Raw genomic sequence first — 18,672 nt, 5'->3', positions numbered from 1 at the left:
TCATCTTCCACAAAGATTTCTAGGCATGCAATTCAGAATTCTCTCTTGTTGACTGCCACATGTATCCAAGAAAGGAAAACAAGACCTGGGGTGTAGTCTTACCAAAATATGCTGCAATTTAGCTGAAAAAAAAAAAGAAAGTATTCTACGACAACCCAAATGTATGGACAAGAGTTCAGGCCAGAAGAAAATTATAACAACAGACAGCTGTATAAAATAAGACATAATATGCATAAGTAACAGCTCCAACGCTGACCATGCCCCACTTGCAATTTTGATGGCAGAGCTCTACGTATTTCACCACCATTTAGAAATAATTCAGAAGGTAATTTTAAAAATCATCATTTGAGGGCTTGGTTATTATATTAAAATCCAGTAGGAAAATTAAATGCTCTTAAGAATAAATTTCTTTATCATTTCGCTCACAGAAACCACCTAGAGGATTTGATTTTTTAATTCAGTGAATGGCTGTATATAATAGCACTTGTTAGTGAAAAAATACCAAACCCATGCAAATATTTTGACAGCCTGTAAACACCACAATGCAGTAAAAGCTCTGCTCTTGCTTGTGAAATAAAAACCTGAGAGTCACAATTTATATTTAAGTTATGGACCCTTTGATATGAGAAGTTGAAGTGAAGAAGTATCTTCAGATAGTGGACTTTTCATTTGGTCCAAGGTAAGAGATGACACAAGTTCTTAAATTTCAGCTGGTTGTTGGTTTTGGGTATTATTTGATTAGGTTTGGATTTTTTGTCTTTAGAACAAAGCAAGGAATTTATCTTCTTTGATTTACCTAAATCATGCTGCTTTCTACTAATCTAAAATAAAACAATAATAGAAAGCTATCCATTTGCATGTATACTTGTAGAAATCTGCAAAACATACATCTCAAAGGCAGCAGAGCAAAGAGATTGCACTTTTTCTAGAAACCACCTACATCTTCTTTCACACTCCCATCGCAAAAAGCCAGATACATTCTTTTTTTTTTTAACAGATTGCTTTATGAGGCCTTTGTGAAAAAAAGATGGAGAACTTCAGTGAGCCAGAAAAAATGTAGAGATTTTAAATCTTACATATATTTATGACTCAATAAAGACAGAGAGCAAGAACTGGAATACATATTGTGTATGTTTTAAGTGGTTTCATCACCAGTCCATAAACCTCCAGTCAGAAGGAAACATGACAAAACTGTATTTTCCCACTGAAATAATCTTAAATTCTACTGAAAACCATCCCTAGCTATTTCTTTTTTTTCAGTTTAACATTTGATAAAGAAAAGGGCAGAATTTGTACCATGAGTGAAAGCTTATGTCTAGTATAGGTTTCTTTGTTTTTCCAGTTTTCACAGTTTAGCTGACGTCACTTGGTATTATTAAGCAATCATTTGAATAAAATACAGAAGTTAACTAATCACTTAAATGTGAGTCATAGGCACTAGACTTAGGGAGTGAGAATATAAAGAATGTTGTTTTCATTCCCATCATACAATTTAGTAGACAGTATTTTCACAATAGTTCAAATGGCACCAGTTAATTCATTAATTCATTGATTCATTAGCCACCTTCCTGGATCCTTCCCCCTGAACCTGGGAATTGCAGGAAAGCTCTTTCTCCGGTACAGTATAACATTTTTTGTGATCAGTATGACATATTATACTTGAGAGATGGGGAAAAATTAATCTCTGAATGTGAGCCTATGCCACAAAGTCATTGTCATTTCATGAACTGCCCATGATTTTTCTACATATTTGTAAGAGACTGACAGCTTGAATAAAAAAACAATTTTGGAAAACCAAAGACTTCTGAAATAAGAAGGTCATGGATAGTTACTGAAGTGCTATGGGACTTGCCAGTAACAGGTCTGGCAGCAATGAGGAATGACAGCTTGTTCAAGGGCTACTCTGGCCACTGTCAATGGGATAGCAAGATGAAGTAAGGCAAAGGCCAGAGACTCTCTCCATCTGCCAGCAGCCTGGCTGAATTAACTCAGCACATGAGCCCATGAAACACGCGTCAGCTGCACATCTCTCTGAGGCTCTCTTGATGTTGTTTCATTTGGATTTGCACACTGAACAAACAGCACTCCAAGTCTGAAACACTCAGATTAGACTGCTTTACCGGCAACATAGGAGAGTGTCATTCAACATGATTTGGTATTTTGGTAAAAAGAGGAAAGTGAAACTAAACACAACCCACACAACCCCAGTCTTCAGAGCTGAATACTTCTTACTTCCTTATCTTACCATCGTCTAGAAGTGTCCAAGATATAATACAGCCCTCAAGCCAAGGATCCACAACATGGCCCTATTTTGCAAATAGTACTGCCATCTACAACTCTTATACTACAAGTCTGGTCCTCTAGCACTCCTGTATTCACCACCTCCAGGGTCTGCCCCTACCCCTTCCTCTTTTCTCCTAAACTGCTTCTTGTCTAAAAGAATTTAGCCTTAGTTATTAGCACCTCATCCACCACAAGCAGGCCTTGGCTGCAGTTTCTCAGGCGAGTTTCCCTGAGGTTTAACTCCCTGATTCTGCAAAAACCTCACTCTTGGCCCCTCCAAGCCTGGCTGCCTCCTCAGCAAATGCAGCCAGGACCACCAAAATACTCCCCCTACAGCAAATCCAGCAGCAAACCAAACCCCCCACTCCGGCACCCAGGCAGGTGATATACAAACAAGAAGGTACATGGCCACAGCACAGGCCGCTAAAGGGAGGGCCCCACAAAAGAGTAGAAAGCAAAACAGGTGACTCGAAGGGTTCGCCCCGCCTCCCCACAGCCCACTCCTTGCCACTCCCTTCCCCCACAGGCCAGGAGATGGCTCCCACAGCCACACCACAAGGAGGGCACAAGACTGCCCTCCATCACCCTGGCTTCTGCCCAGATCTACTCCCTGGGCCCCCAGCTGTCCTGTGGGTGGCACAGGTAGCTCCTTCCCACACTAGCAGCAATTTTCCAGAAGGTTCTATAGGCAACACCTCGACCTCCAGCCGCAGCCTCCAGTCCCAGACCTGGCCCTGGCCCTCAGCCGTGTCAGAGTGTTACTCACCCAACAGAAGGCCTTGGCTGGGGGCTGAAACAAAGCAACCTTTCCTTTGCACTCCTGCAAGGGACATTCAGCTACAGTCAGTAGAAATGTGAGACATGTCCATATTTTGCTCTCTGCTTCAGTGGAATGGTGGCATTGCATCCAACACATTTAAGGGAAGTCATTTTCTCTAACTTGAAGCCACCCTAACATCAGCTTCTTGTATCATTAAACCAATTATGTTATTGATGAACACATCTATCAGAGTCTCATAGGTTAAAAAGGGATACTTCTTCTTATTAAGTTGTATTCAAGCACAATCAGTTTCAACTACAGCCTCTCACATCTCTGTAAGAAGAAAATGTTAGAGAGGCTGGTGGATTTTGTTTGTTTGGTGAATATTTATCAACAGGGGAACAGATTTCCTCAGCTAGAAGAAAACATTAATGACTAGTTCATCCTCTAGTTTGCCCAGAAGGGTGATCATTATAAATTACTTTATTGACTGATGGTTCTGCTCCGCACCCTGAGCTTCAGTGGACTGAGTAATCAACATGCTAAACGCAGGTAAGGGGGTCATTCACAGCAAAATATTGCTGCTGGACAAGAAAACTGTTTTATCCCGATGCCCAGTTTGCTTCCATTTCAGTTTTCTTGGTGGATAAATTTTAATTTTTAGAATCGTGGAGCATTGGGACTTTTCAATTTCCAAACAGAAGCTTCTGACTTGTGGTTATATAGTTATATATGCTGATATCTATAACTGTAGATATCTATATGCACTTGTTTGTGTGTGATTACTTGTAAACCAATTGTAGCTGTAATTCCCATGGAGGTTACATCTTTGCATGTCAAATGCAATTCTCAGGCTAGATAATGCATAGGAAAATAGGCAAATTTCAAATTAAGGCACCTAGAAAACTTATTTGAATTTGATTAATATTTTTATTCTCACAATACATTAAGGGGACTATTATCTAGGTAATTCTAAAACTACCCTTGAATCATTCATTCTGTAATTGGCAAAATCACCAATATTCAAAGGAAATTTAAAACGAGTCTTTGAGTTTTAGTAATTTTTAATGTAAGACTACATTGAGAAACCAATGCTGCATGATAAAAGACGAGCATAGTTATCCCTACATTATTCCAAAGTTCAAACTTAGACCTTGAATGTTTTGTTGGTTTTAATAATATTTAATTAAATCACATTTAATTAAATTAATTAAATCATACTTTTAAAGTATGATTTAATCCATACTTGGTAGTATGACATAAATCATTAATCTCTGATGATATAGATACATTAAAGATTATTTCACATCCTGAAAGTTTTATGCTATGTAGAACACTTTCAACAGTATTTTGGGTCTTCCTGAGTTTTATGAATTATATCTAGAAGAATTATATTTACTCCTTTTCTCTAAAAGCATAACACCTCTAGGACTATTTTGTTCCAGAGAAGAGAATGGGAGAAAGATGGCAGAAATGTCCATTAAGGCAAAAGAATAACATGTAGATTTGTCAGAAAATATAACACGGATTGAAAAGTGGCATATTTCTTTGGTCCTTGTCAAGATTAACAATCCTATGTGTACAGTTTGTGTTAAAGAATTGATTTATTGTTTGGGAAAGAATTGTAAGATCAAACAACAATAAAAATCAGGGCCTTCTTTACATCTTGCTTTTCATTTCCCTAGACAAGGAACTTTATAGAGAGAATTTTTTTCATTATTTATTAAAAACTTGTTCAACGTTGTTAAGAATATATATTTTTTTGCATCTAATATTGTGAATACTGCTCAGTGTTAGGTACAAGGAACAGCACTTGTGTTCACGAGGATAAAAAGTCTCTGCAAACACCACAGTGTGGTACAAAATCACAAAATTAAATTACAGCTGGCTTCAATACTTTAAAATATAATGAAATAAGAATAATTAAAAGTTGTGGAAATTACTATGACAACTTATCATCTGACATATGGTACATTAGCCAAAATTTATATGCTTCTTTATGCCAGAAGAGTTTTCTAGCTCAGAGGAAATAACCATCCTGATTCTTGGAACATTGGAGGCAAATGATGTTCAGGATCTGATTTCAAGAGTAGACTGCCTGTGAGAATTAATGACTTATACTTAAGTTATTTAATCAATGACTTTGATTATCCATGCTATTTTTTGGAGGATAGGTGTTGTGGTGCATGTGGTGGTGGCCACAGCCGCAGAACATTCGGAGGACTGGTGGACAAGCCTCCAGAACACCAAGGTCTAATCCTTATCCCTTGGTTACAGCGAGTTCCCATGTTCCTAATGGTTCTTAGTTTACATATTTTAAGTTTATGGGTTTAGGAGCTCTCCACCCAGTTTTATGTATAAGTTCATGTTTATTTATTTTTCCTAGTTGCTTATGTATTAGTTCTGGAAAGTTCTTCCTTCTTTGATGCTCCCATTGATCTACTCATGTAATTCCCTCCCTTAAGTTATCCCTATTGGATATTCCTCTCTTATCTCCTCCTCCTCAGTCAATCCCCATTGGTTGTTTCCCTTTGTTCCACCCCCGTATAAAATACTGCGTTCTCCTTTATCCCTGGTCTTTGTCCCTGGACTCTCCACCTGCAGTAAACCAGCTGGAACCTATACAAAGACCTCTCTCTCGTCCTTTGCCTCCGCTGATGCTTTTACATCATCTTTGTTTGGGGCTCGCTCCTTGCGAAGGAGCCAGCTTTCCCTGCACGCTGCATCTGACAGCAAGGACGTCTGCAGCTGGACGCTGTGCTGCCTCGGGCAGCCCCAACAGTGTCAGATAGGGATGAAATTTCCAGCATACTCTGCATTTTATCTGAAATCAAACTAAGAGTGGTGGATCTAACAATTGTTTGAGATCTCAAAAGAAAATTATGTAGTGACTGAGTTGTGCATACATATGTATCTATAACGAAAGAGAGATTTTAGAAAGTGTCATGTAAAACAACAGCCATATATCTTATTTAGGTTCAAGATAATACTACCAAGACAACGTTATTTGTTAAATATGTCATAGTTTTGCTTACTGCTGTTTTTTTAAAAAGGTAGTTTAAATTTTGTAAGTAGACTGTCATAATCTCCCAGTTCAATCGCTAGCTATAGTTTGAATTTAGTTGGGTTTTTTTTATTCCTGAAAGATTATACTTTAATGTCCATAAGACTTCACATACTGTATTTCCAGATACATATTATCATTTCTGAGAGTAGGGCACCTGATATTATGTTGAATTTTCCTAGTTGACACATATTGAGAAAGTGCAAAAGTGCAGCTAAATCCAGAGTGGTTCACACATCATCTACAATGAAAGCATGCATACAGGATGACCTAATTATATTTAATTTCATATCCAAGTAGATGATTTATTGAAGGGTGTGGAAATTAAACAAATTCATTAATAAAGTAAAGGTCTTTCAAAAGGCAGAACAGTATATTCTGTCCACATGAGATATTTATCTAATTAAAGTGTAGACACTTAAAACTTTAGTGACTAGAGATTCAACAACTAAAACACCAACCAAAAAAACTCCACAAACAAGTAAAACCAGACCCCTCAAATTCTTCAACATTCTTATCGCCCAAAAAGACGAAATTCCAAATTACTACAGACTTCAATGGCTGACCTTATGTTCTTTTCTTAATAAAAGATACTACCTGTTACCTGCTCTGCCCACTCTATCCCGCCACCTTCTCCCAAAACAAGAAAGAAAAAAAGAAAAAAAATGCCATTGAAAAGGAGGAAAAACCCAAGAAAAGTGGTACAGACTTTGATGCAGACTTTGATAAATAAAATTTAAAAAGGAAAGGAAAGGAAAGGAAAGGAAAGGAAAGGAAAGGAAAGGAAAGGAAAGGAAAGGAAAGGAAAGGAAAGGAAAGGAAAGGAAAGGAAAGGAAAGGAAAGGAAAGGAAAGGAAAGGAAAGGAAAGGAAAGGAAAGGAAAGGAAAGGAAAGGGAAAAGGAAAGGGAAAAGGAAAAAGAAAAGGAAAAGGAAGAGAAAAAGGAAAAGGAAGAGGAAGAGGAAAAGGAAAAGGAAAAGGAAGTAATAAAGATTATATCTGGTCCTGGACACAGGAGACTTGCAAAGAAGTTTTAGTTTTGAAATAGGTTATCTTCAGCACAAAACACATGAAACTGTGCCATCTAAGAAAATGACAATACTTTTCAGCACAAGTTCTAGACTTGCAAAATTGTGTAAAATCAATGGCAAAATTATCAGGGACCAATAACCTCTCCAAATACCATGCAGGCTGAAATAGTTGATGCCGTCAGTGTCACGTAGGTTTTTTTTTTTTACTTTCACATACATGCACATTTGCTACATGCAATATTTTCACATACTGTACAGCATCTCTCTCTGGATTTTAGCACAAATCTAAAACATCTGCAGGTAACTTATGGAAGTGAAGATGATGAATAGTTATAGAAGTAGGAAAGACTGTAATGATATTCCTCAGATATGCATAGATAGAAAGATTGGTCTACAAATCACTGTCTGGAAAATGTTCATGGCTAAAGTATTCTTTGATTCCTCTTAAGAATGGTTACCTATGACAGTCAAAGAAAATACATGATGGTATACCAGAATGGAGATTCACAGTATATAATTTATTTCTTGGTAAATGTCTGTATGTGTACTCTTATGCCAATGTTTATACAAAGTAAAGAAAGATACCTCTCCTCGAGGAAAGTAGTTTGAACTGTTTTGCATGACAAAACCTTGTGGTTGAGTTAATTGTGACATCCTGTAAATCTTGACATTTACTCCTCCAACACACTAGTGTGTATCAACCACACAAAGTGACAACAGTTCTTGCAGTAGGGCTTCTCCAAAATTTTTAGGCAGGAACACTTAGTTATAAAAACAGGTGAAGAAGTTAATGAGTTTCAGATACTTGTATATATGTATGAACAAAAAATAATTGGTAGAAATCTAGATGCCTAAGAGAATTATAGAATCATCAGACAAAGAATTTTCATTTAGATTGATATGTAATCATAGTTGGACAGATTTTATGCATCTTTTTCTCTCTGTGTAACATAATTTCATTTAATTCTTTAAAGTTATTAAGAAGTTTTATATGTCCCGGCCATGTTGCATTTGCTGCACTAGGGCAAGACATTGAAAATATGACCTAGAGCGGGGAGGAGATTGTACCTCACATTGGAAGCAGGCATGTATAATTATTTAGTTGTTCCCCTTGAAAGCAAAGTCACTAAACTGTGTCACTTTAGAGTAAGGTACAACTCCAGTTTGAACGATTTTCTTAAACAGTACAAAAATTGTGACAAGAACTACTAATTGTATATCTGCATCATTTCACTCATGTTGTCTTCCTGATCCCATGTATCTGAGAGTTAGTCAGGTAAAAGAGCTGTAAGCCTTTCTCCAAGGTCCTAGAGATGTTGTGGCATCAAATGATATATGGATACAGACTGCAAAAGAAACATCTTTTCCCAGTGTTCTCTCTGATCGTCAGAATAATGTCTGCATGACACATCTGCTTGATCATGGTCCTGGTCATGCAATTCAGGGATGATTTTCCATTTTTGATAGACACTTTCACACTTTGCTCCAACTTTGCTGGTGATAAACTACCTCATAACAGCTGTAATCCTAGGCACTGACATTTGTTTTATTGGCATAAATTAATAAATAGCACGTACTGATGACATTGCCATAATTTTGCTAGTTAGATTCTATACATATATACTGGTGTATGACAGTGCCTAGAATTAATGGACAAACATCCAAGAATGAGTCCCTTGAATATTAACCAAGCTTACCTGAAGGTGCTTCGAATTTCCTGTCTTAAAATAAGGCAGGAAACTTGAAACTACATTTCCCCATCAGAAGTTAATTATGATTTCATTTAAGAAGATAGGTTCAAATTCTGGTTCCACCCACAGTATTAAGAAGATATAGTCTGTTATAAGTTAAACTAAAAATAAATATGAAGGATATGTTTATATTATTTAATCCAATTCAATAAAATGCACCAGTAGCAGGAATTGTCAGATGATTTTGTTCTTATTTACACTTGAAAGTTGCAACATTAATCTCAGAACTGTCCTTACACATATCAGTACAGCTGTGTTGCATAGAATTAAGAACTATTAATGAGTCGTAAGAAGCCAGGAAGAGCAAAACACTATAATTTATATTCAGTAGTGTTTAGAAGTTGATGAATTCTATGTACCCCTAAGAAAAACAGACTACTAGAACTAAACTTTATAGTATTTAAAGGAATATCATGTATTTTTCCTTTCTGGTATACATAATTTCCATATGCTGCAAAACATTCCTACTGTCATTGATAAGTATTCTGGGCCACAAAGAGCTTCTACCTTCTGATTATTACATAGTATTAGAAACAAAACCAATGTTTCACTATATTCAAGGAAAAATTTTATCATCATTTACTAATTTTTGACATTTAATTTTGTTCACCTTTAACAACTTGCCCAAAAGTGAATTTGACAGGGGTTTGGTGTGGGATATTTTTTGGTGGGTTTTTTTTGTTTGTTTGTTTGTTGAGTTCATTGGTTGGTTGGTTTGTATTGTTTTTCTGTTCAATATCTGATAACTGGAGGGAAGAAAAAAATATTTCAGTCATATATCCCAAATCAGTCACAAAAAGTTCTGAGGAAAAAAAGAAGGTGTATAAATAGTCAAGGTGTTACCATAGCTTTGTCTCTGCTGAAAGCACATTAATTCTCAGTGTTACATATCTGCCAGAGGACAATGAATTACTTCTCACTATCAACTGCTCTGCAGAACTTTGTTCACTCACTTTATACTCCACAGACCAGTGTTAATAGTCACTGATCAGAGCTGGATTTATCCATGTCTTGTTCCAGAGCCAAACATAATCAGTGTTTTGCAAAGCAACGACACTTTTGACTCACTTCTAAGTTTTGAAATTCAAGCAAAGCTAAAAATTTAAAGAGCTTTTCTCAAAACTGTACTGTGTGTTTTAATGGTAGCTAGTTGCATGCTGCTACCACATCACAGCATTAAAGCAGATTATGTGAACAAACTGTTTTCAATATCAGGGAAAATAGTATTTTGTTAGAATCGTGGCATGTAATGCTCTGCTGATCTGCATTTCTTGGTGACACCTGTCTTTTAACTTGGACCCTCAAGTGGCTTCACAACCAAAAAACCCTTTCTTTTTATGGAACTCAGGGAACATGTTTGGGTTCTACATGGCTGTGTTACTAAAAATTGCAAATTTTCCAGAACAGGGGTATATACTTCTTTACAGACAGTAAAATATTCTTTTCTTTACAAACAGTAAAATATAAGCTCAAATATAGGTATATGCACACATATATGCACATATATAATAGCGTCAAATCATAGAATGGCTTGGGTTGGAAGTGACCCTAAAGATCATCTAGTTCCAACACTCCTGCCATCGGCAGGGATGACACCATATGTGTGTGTGTGTGTATATATATATATATATATTTTTTTTTTTTTTTAGGTTTTTATGCAAATTTGAGGAAGCTGCGGGCTGCTGTTTTAGTGCAATTTCATTTGCTATGTAATTTTTTTCCAGTAAAAATAAAAAAAAAATATTTTAAAACCAGCAGATTTTGCTTTTCATTATATTATGATGTGTATTTTAGATTACATTGTTATTACTTCTCTGTAAAATATTTCAACAGTACATATATTAATTGCTTTTGCAAACCTCTCTGCTTCTAATATCTAGTCATTTGAATTATTCCCCTCATATATTATAGAAAACATGAAATAGGAAAAAGAAATTAAGTATTTCTTATTTGAGTACATGTCTGAAGAACTGCTTTTTCAGCCTTTAAACATTCATCAGAGATGAATTATTTATTCATGCTTAATAAAGCACCCCAGACTGTTGCAGTTTTCATTAGCTGAAGTGACTTCTGTCAACTTTGAGTGACTTCTGTTTGCCATAATAATACTTTACATTTACACAACAGTTTTTATTCAAAAGTATTTCAAAGTGCTTTGCATAGTGTGTTTATATAAGGGATAAATTAACCAGCCAGTAAATTATAGTTACCTCTGGAGTGACGCTCTGCAGAAACTTTGTGCCAGAATCTTATATGCGTTTAATTTTTATCTTTTACATAAAATTTCATTGATTTCAAGGAAGCAGAGCATACAATTGAATTAAACTGTTTTATAGAGAAGAAAAGAGTCTTATTGCTAGGGCGCTTGACTCCAACCAAGAAGTGGTCTCTGTTCTTTGCTTCTGCTACACACTTCCTGTCATTCTTCCTGCAATTTGCTTGGGCCTTAAATAAAGTCATAGTATCATAGAATATCCTGAGTTGGAAGGAAACCAAAAGGATCATCAAATTCCAACTCCTGGCCCTGCACAGGACAGCCTAAGAATCACACCATGTGCCTGAGAACATTGTCCAAAGTCTTGAACTCTGTCCGGCTTGGTGCTGTGACCACTTCTCATGGGGAATGTGTTCCAGTGCCTGACCATCCTCTGGATGAAGAATATTTTCCTAATATCCAACCTAAACCTCCCCTGACACAACTTCATGTCATTCCCTCAGGGTCTGTCACTGGTCACCACAGAGAAGAGATCAGTGCCTGCCCCTCCTCTTCCCTTCATAAGGAAGTTGTAACTGCAATGAGCTTTCCCCTCAGTCTCCTCTTTTCCAGGCTAAACAAGACCAGGTGACCTCAGCCGTTCCTCGTATGCCCTGCCCTCCCTTCCACCTTTCATCATCTTTGTGACCCTCCTTTGGATGCTCCCTAATGGCTTTATACCTTTCTTACATTGTGGCACCCAAAACTGCACACAAGACTCCAGGTAAGACCACCCCAGTGCAGAGCAGAGCAGGAAAATCCCCTTCTTTGACTGGTGGGTGGTGCTGTGCCTGATAAATTACTAATACTAATGCCATCTCAGCTTTGGTGACTGTTCATGTACATAATTAATTACTTGAAATGCAAGCAAGCCATAGTTAACTTTAGCCACCTTTTAGCAAAGAAAAAGCCCTCTTCTACTAACAGGAAGATAATTTGTATGATGCTGAATTTGCAATGTGCTAATAATATAGCTAATGAAGATCATCTTCTCTGAGTTTGAAGCATCAATTATCTGTCTCAGAAATAATACTTGATTTATTCCATATTTTTGACAATTTCATTATATTGCATGACCCCTGTCTGTGCAGAGCAGTAAACAAAGTGTCTTGAGATCCTGTTTGGAATTTATAGATGCTGTTTAGCAGAACAAAGTTCTTCATTGATATGTCATACGATAATATAATAGGATGCAAAAATAGAGAGATTATTCAAATGTGTAGTAAACCAGGAAATAAAATAATTTTTTATCTTGATGATTTTTTTTTTTTTATTCCAACTTGGTTAGATTATACTCCTTTGTTGTGAATGTCAAGTATCACAAAGTGTGTCAGTCCTTTTTATTTTCTTTTTTTTCTTGAATGGAGTGGGTACTATTGGAATCTCTCCAAGCTAAACAATATAAAGTAGCAAGTTGGTTCAGGGTGGGTAAAATAATTTACCAACTTGGGATTTTTTTCTTTCATGTGTGGCAGGAATAAAAAAATTCTTCAAAACTGGAACAGGTGGACAATTATTTTGCTTGTCTTTTGATACTCATGTTTCTCCTGGCATCACCTCAGCATGATACTGCAGTGTTTACAACTTCCTTGCTTTGCTTTAAAACAAATTAAATTCCTTTCCTTAGCCTGCATTAGACTATTCTATAGTTCTTTCCAAGGAATCCCATAAGTAACCACACAAAGTTCACAACCCCACAAGAAATAGTACAAACTTCACAACTGCTTTCAGATACAGTGTTGCAATGAGTTTACAAAAACTAAAGGGTAATAGGCAGAAAAAAGGTGTTGGAATTTGCTCCAGAGTAACTACGGTGTAGCTGCTCATATGAGTAAATGTTTTCAGAATTGAAACTTTCTTGTTTCATGATATAAGGAGTGATTGAAAAATCCTGGTCACATACTTAGCCCTTCTGAAAGCAAGCTGAGTAAGGGAAGAGTATGTCACCTCTAGATACTCTAAGTTATTTTCAGTACAGTGTAATAGTACTCAACAGAATTTTTTTTTTAGTGGTAGTTGCACCATTGTTCATAGTTACTGGAATAAATAAGCTCTAGCTTCTTGGACAGAAGTGGTGCTTCATAATCAGGCTCTTAATTAGATTTAGTAATTCCAGGGATTACTTCAAAGTTTTTGCTGAACGTGTTCCCTGTTTCTCCTTTATGGCACATAAAGTAACTTCTAGACATAACCATTAATTCACAGTAAAAGTTTTTAATTATGTGCAATAAAAAAAAACCAAAACCCAAAATAAACAGGACCGTCTTCAGCAAACAAACAAAAAATAGAGAGATTTTTAGTTGTTCTGTATTATTAAAATGGTCTACACCCAAAATAAATTATTCAAGTAGAATTTTTTTTGGTAACAAGTCTAGTAACTAGCTATATCTTTTTATTGCAGCTTGCTGTGTGATATCATAGGAGTAAAGAGCCCCCTAATGGCTTTAAGTTAGCTAGGAAAATAAAAATAAATTTCACATTCTGTAAGTTCAAGCTGGAAAGAAATGCAACATTAATTTCAAAAAGGTCAAATTAATCTTTTGAGAAAAAGGTGACATAACTGAATCAGTTTAAAGTGTTGCAAAAAGTCCAGATTAACATAAACAAAATCAAAGACTTGAAAGAAAATGCACAGTTTGTGCTGTGTAAACTCTTAACACTTTCTGATTTGAGTTTTTTTCATCTATTTTTTTTTCTGAATCTTACAAAAGAAAATGCTTACAATATTTAATGTGGAAATTAATAATATATGAGTAGAAAAACATCTTATGAATGTAAGCTTAACTAATTGTTTGGGTTTCTGATTCTCTTTTGCACTTAAATAAAATTAAGGTTCAAATGAAATATTCCCATTGCAAAAATAAACACTTTTTAGTGTTATTTGGAGTTTCATGGCTTGGATGTAACCTGACTAGTAACAGACACTAATTGGAGGAAACAATACTGCTGTCTTTGAAATCATAGAACTACCATGATTTTTTTCCTAATCAGAAAATTATAAGGTATATTTAAAGAGCATGGGTATAGTGAACAAGAATTTCAGAGAGAAAAGAGAGATATTAATAAGAGCTGTAGGAAATCTTTTGAGCATGCATAAAGGAATATTTTTTGCTAGTCAAACTGAACATGAGATATGCTGAGGCAGGCCTTAAGCTTTGTAAGAATACAAAGTGAATTAGACATTCAATTATCTTAGCTCCTTATAAAATACAGTCTATGCTTGGTAGATCTAGCCCTCAAAACCCATGTCTTTGTCTTACTGTTAAAATTTTCAGTCAGGTAATTAAAATGTAAAGGGTTTCTTTCCATTATTTATGGTCCGATTCTGCGCTCTAACTCCATAGTCAATGTATGGAGTGCTCACCTTTGGCACCATTTTAGGTAGTAAAATACCACTCAATAAAGCAATGGTGGCAAAATGTGCCCCCAAGAGAATTTCTGGCTACCTGGAAAGAGTTTCAGAAGGGAACATTGAAATTGCTGACATTTGTGTATATAAGAAACAACATAAGCACTATTCATAGAGAAGAGATAAGGTATTAAAACAGCACAGATGCTATAGTTTAAGTAAGCCTTAATGAGCCTTAGGCTCATTAGTGTAGTTCCTGTTTTGCCAGTGCTTATTCATATGATACTTTATAGAAGATGAAGCTTTCTCTTAAGGATTGCATATTTTATTCATGGGGTCACTTAAATACCCCCTTAAAATTATTGTTAGTTTTTAAAAAAATCTGTATATATACCTAAACTCCTCAATTTTTATGTCTTTTACAAATTATAAATAATCATTTTGACAACTCCACTTCTCATTTGGGTTTCTGAGAAGTCATTAAGTATTTAAGTATGGTGTTTTATGAAAATTTATTAAAAATTTCTTGGTAAAGGAAGAGAAGAATGTGCTTTTCTGCAGTTGTGATTCTTTTGTCATTGGATAAATTGGATTACATGTAGGTGCACATTCTAGCAGCAAGACCTTGCTATAGGCAGTTTCTTAACTGGCCAAAATATTGAAACACTGTACTTGGCTGGGTCAAAATCTACTTAAATGCTAGCATTAATAGATTGATGCCTCTACTTCATCCAGAGGGAATAATCACAGTAGCTGGCATAGGAAAAACTCTGCAGTTTGGAGCAAGGAGCAGAGTGCACAAACTGATGAGGAAGTTGGTGAATGTTGTCACAGCTGGAAGGAATGTGCTGCTAATGAAGGAGCTGTCTTAGCACTATGCTCCCATGGCCTGTAAACCCCCAGTCAATCAACTTCCTGATTCCTTAGTTCAAATCCAAAAGCTAGGTTATTTCAGATATAGTTTATCTCCTTCAGGACCACAGCAATCTATCACAACCTAGCACCTATCACAGCAAAACCACTTACAACACAGCTGAAGGAAATATGTAGAAACTTTATGTAAAGCTCTGCAGTTAGGAGACAGTAGTGTCAATGTCATACCAAAACAGGCAGTCGGTCCATGGGGTGGCTGCTTCAAACATGCAGCACAGTGTAACAGAACATCCTAGGTTTCACATTTCAGGTCATAAGTCTTGATCTTCACTTTGCAGGCAGAATGCTAGCAATTACTACTGTATCTATAAAAAATGGCAGTCTAATGATATATTATTTACAGCTGACCATATTTGCTCAGCAGTGGTAAGCTTGCAGTCAAAAGACTGATACTATTTCAAACTACTGACAAGCACTGAGAAATCCTTCAGGTAAACATTCTCTCTACCTGGCTTCACAATAGGTACACTAATAAATTAATAATATGGGAGAGCTTGTGTGCCATTATTACTTCAGACTGTTTAGCATGTGTGGGACAAGTCACATTAAAACATCATCCAAGTAGTTAGAAATAATCTTTTCTGGTTTTTTCATTCCATTCATCTAAAGGGTTAAGCATGATAAATGCAATGCACAAACCATGTCCTGTTAATTTCCTTCAGGTGTACATAATAATTGATGCATATAATCTGTGGGTGAAAGAAATACAAGTGCAAAAAACGCATTCTGAGAACAAATGCCAAAGGTTGTATTTAACATGAAAGATACAAAAAGAATAATTCCTTTTTTAGCTGCTCAGAAAAGCAAATAATAATTTCCTTACCTGGAAGATCAAACTCTGTATATCATCAATATTATGTGAGGCAAGGGGAGAGGACGAATTTTTGTCTTCTGTAATAAGCCTTTTTTCAGAGATGTAGAACATGAGAGATATAATTGTAAGTAAAATGAACTATTCCAAGATTCAGTCTGCCGTCAGTTGCACTGGCTTAGAGCTGGAATCGTCTTGCAAATGAAAAAAGGGTAGCTCAGCAAGTTCTCCAGTGAAGGAGCTCAATATCAGTGTTATCAGGCACCAGCTGTCACATACTGATGCTATAGTGGGTACAGTCTCCCTCTATTGCGCGCTTTCTCTCACTTGCTCTCCCTCTCTCTCACCCTGACGTTCACTCAGCTCTGAATCTGAGCTCCTTCTGCTGCTGTATAATCAATCTAGCCTGTCTCAGTCTAATAGGCCTCTCTTTAACCAGCCAATCAATAGCACAGATTCCGCTGCTGCTCCCCAGGGTCTTTTCCAGGAGTGGTACAAACAATAAGAGTTTGGCTAGCAGTTTAACTAAGTATTTTTCATTATTTTATCTCTGTTGAAGAAAAATTGTTTAAGAGAGCCCAGGTTCAAAGTGATATTTCCCTGTGTTTTTCATGATAGTTATATAAACACGCACATTGCACTGCAGTAACATTCTGAACACTTTAAATTCTACATGTTTTAGAATGCATATTAAAAAAGAGAGAAAATAAAATAACACACACACACACTCCCCCCACATCCCAGTCTCGAAATGAACCTTCATGCCAAGCCTCAGGTTCGTGTTCTGAAAAATCCAGTAGTGTGTTTTGGAATTGTTTATGGCAATTGTGGAAATTAAGCATAAACCAAGAATCAGGAGAATTGTGCTTCACAGGCTGTGCTCCTAACCCCTGTCAGCTTGAACTTACTTCTTTCCTACACTGTCTGTGTTTCACCTTGTGTGTCTCGTGGGAGGTTATGTGGGTTTTGTTTCTTTATTTGTTGGGGCTTTTGTTTATTTCTGTGTTTGCTTGGGGGATTTTTTGTTGTTTGGGTTTTTTTTAAGAATTTGTATCGAAACATCGTAGATTCAGATACAGGAGGTGAAGATACAATGTCTGTTCAGCAGATTCACATGGGACAGCTAGAATAGTGGCCAGAATTAACTGATAGCAACAAATATCGGCAGTATGCTACAAGCACACCTTATCTTACCCTGCACTGCGCTCCCCACATATGCAAGAAATAGATTATCCTTTACTAGACAGAAACAAAAATTTCAGGAAGGATATAGTGCAAAGTAAGTATTTTTACTGCAACAGACTGGCATTCTTTTTCCATCGTTTAAAATAGAATTTTATTTTATAATTTAGGGACACTAAATCATAAGGACATTGATTTGAGACCTGTTCATTCTGGTTATAAGTGAAAATTATGAACCAAATCTCATACTCACGCAAACTGGGGAAAGTACCTAGCCTCCTCCTAAAGTCCAGAAGATAGGTTGCATCAATCACAGGTGTTTCTACATGGCAGGATATTGACACTCTTGTATTTCTGTTCTTGATTCAAAACAGCAACTGTAACTAAAAAACTTCATGAGTGCAATGCATTTGATGGTTTTCTTGAGAACATAATGTCCCATTCTTGCTGGTTCCCTTATATATGATTCTTGCAGAAATTCATCTGAATCCAGAAACAAAATGAGGGCTTTGATTTTCTACCTCTTCAATGTTTGGACTATCCATCGGTCTAAGGGTCTCTCAATTTTATTTATTAAGACCTTGTGACTGAGATCCTGTCCTGAGAACTGAAACTTGCAGTCCGGCTGTTTATTCCGTGGCTGAAATTGCCTCCTTAGAGAGCTAGCATAGGTCAAACCTTTTACTGAAGTATGAGCACTGTAGTCTCATGAGCATCAGAGTCTGGCATAAGCATAAGCAAGTAAATATACTGATAATTAAATAAATTTTTTTGTGACAACCTGGTTGACAGGGATTTCTACTTGACTCGTGATTTCTTGTATAATCTCTTAAGAGTGATCAAAAAGGGTGCTCCTTTCCAATCCCTTTATCTGCCACTAAAAAATCTCCCACTAAACACATTTACAGACTCATGTCAGATAGTTTCTGCCTTATACAGCCTACCTAGCAATACAGACTTATTGGATAAACACAAGCTAGTGCTACTAAGTTATCAATTTTGTGTAAGTGTCTTGAATTGCTATCCTGGAAATTCTAGTCAAAGACTGAAGGAAAAAGACAGCAAGAAGAAAGAGACCAGCTATTAAACGGGAGTTTGCAATACAAGAAGGAAATATATGGCGTTCATAAACAATAAGAGGTACCTCTAAGTCTATTCAGAGAAACAGAGCTATCAGGAAAAAATTCTGTTTACTTTGAGTGTTTACACAAGAGTATGTGTAAGGTCATGTGATGGCAGAAAATAACAACAGATT

The 18,672-nt window shown here is 36.3% G+C and overlaps 1 protein-coding gene across 4 annotated transcripts in view; it reads right to left on the bottom strand.

Annotated features, from left to right (window-relative positions):
• CDH18 (cadherin 18) overlaps positions 1-16,606 on the bottom strand; it is a 520,804-nt gene extending 504,198 nt beyond the window's left edge. For 3 of the 4 annotated variants that reach the window (XM_017738733.1, XM_017738734.1, XM_017738738.1), the window contains exon 1: positions 16,248-16,606. The gene's annotated coding sequence lies outside the window, so the exon portion shown is untranslated. The remainder of the gene's footprint in view (positions 1-16,247) is intronic. The other variant, XM_008637183.2, reaches the window with a different exon arrangement.
• Between the last annotated feature and the right edge of the window lie 2,066 nt (positions 16,607-18,672).

Source organism: Corvus brachyrhynchos, unplaced genomic scaffold, assembly GCF_000691975.1.
Source record: "Corvus brachyrhynchos isolate BGI_N302 unplaced genomic scaffold, ASM69197v1 scaffold23, whole genome shotgun sequence".
Taxonomy (NCBI): Eukaryota; Metazoa; Chordata; class Aves; order Passeriformes; family Corvidae; genus Corvus; species Corvus brachyrhynchos.
This window is presented reverse-complemented; position numbering and strand designations above follow the sequence as displayed.